We start from the raw sequence: 1342 nt of genomic DNA on the forward strand, positions 1-1342 counted from the left end.
CAGTGAATCACCCACCCCTTGCAACGCGAGCGCTGGGCTGGACTCATTTGGAAATTTGGTGATGCAGCCTGGCCCCCATAGCGGCCTGTTGGCCCTTCACCTGCAAGGCGACGGGAATCGTTTGCATTCCCTATGGCGTTCTCCGCGGTGGGACCAAGGTGTGGTGAAGGCGGGTGGGTCATGGCTAGAAAGTTAATCGTTTTGGAGGAGCTGTGATGGATGAGTGGGCCACTGTGCAGCGGTCCCAGGGTTCCTGCTGTCACTCGGCTCACTCGCCGAGGGGCCTCCGCCTCTCCTTCCTCCCTCCCTGTGTTTCTGCTGCTGCACCAGGTGTTCACAAGTCTCTTAACAAGCCAGCACGTGGGACTGGTTAATGTGGGACACAGTGTAGGAGCCACAGGCACCTCTAACAGTGCCACTTAGGTGGGGGCGCAGGAGGACCCGAGGCTCGTGGTCTGGATGGCGAGCCCAGAGCCCTGCACCCTGTGTGAATGGCTTGTAGGGGCAACAACATCTCTCACGAGCTTCCCTAGGAGATGAAGCCGGGGAAGTGAGATGAGAGTGGAGTGGGGAAACAGCGAGGGCATGAGGATTGTGAAATAAGTGCAGAGGCTCTGAATGCAGGGCATGCTTTCTAGTTGGAACATATTGGCGAGCTCTCTCTCTCGCTCTCTCTCTCTCTCTCTCTCTCTCTCTGAGATGGAGGTGGTTGTTGGGGGAAATTTGATGTCTGATGTTCAGTTGGGCCCCAAAGAGAAGATGGTGCCGGAGGAGCCTGAGTGAACCAAGGTCATGAATGGGAAGCCATATAGCCTTTACAGGAAGGGAAACGTGGAGAGATGGTCTTTAAAAACGACTGGGATTCGGGGGGTGAGTGGAAGCAAATCAGAAAACCCAGCTGCTGCAGCTGAGTTGGAGAGGTGAGGTGGCCTCGCTGAAGGCCGTGTGACTCAGGCTGCCGGCCTGGCATCCCATGTCCTCCCCTCCCCCAAAGCTCTTAGCCTTTCCTCAGACTCTTCATGTTTGCTTAATTCCTAGGGTCCAGTTAAGGGAAGGAGAAAGGGTAAACGTTAAAGGTGATACATTAAGGCAAGAAGGATATTGCCTGCTGATGCAGGGGGTGGGGGTGGGGGGGAGTGGCAGTGTCATTGAGAGGCCTGAAGCAGAACCCCAGTTAATGCTATTTTCCTTGTAGCTAAGATCCTAATCCCCCCGCCCGGCCCTCATCCTCAACAGGTCTCTTAGTACATACACTGTATTGTTAAATGTATGTGTGTGACATTCACAACTCTTCACAATTCAGTGCCCACCTACCTCTATCCTCCATTGGCACCTGGGCCCC

The 1342-nt window shown here is 54.8% G+C and overlaps 1 long non-coding RNA gene across 1 annotated transcript in view; it reads left to right on the top strand.

Moving 5' to 3' along the window:
- Positions 1-70: 70 nt before the first annotated feature.
- Positions 71-1342, top strand: part of LOC106728283 — a 1666-nt gene continuing 394 nt past the window's right edge. The window contains exon 1 of the long non-coding RNA XR_001364564.1: positions 71-920. This is a non-coding gene — a long non-coding RNA (uncharacterized LOC106728283). The remainder of the gene's footprint in view (positions 921-1342) is intronic.

This window comes from Myotis brandtii, unplaced genomic scaffold (genome assembly GCF_000412655.1).
Source record: "Myotis brandtii unplaced genomic scaffold, ASM41265v1 scaffold582, whole genome shotgun sequence".
Classification (NCBI taxonomy): Eukaryota; Metazoa; Chordata; class Mammalia; order Chiroptera; family Vespertilionidae; genus Myotis; species Myotis brandtii.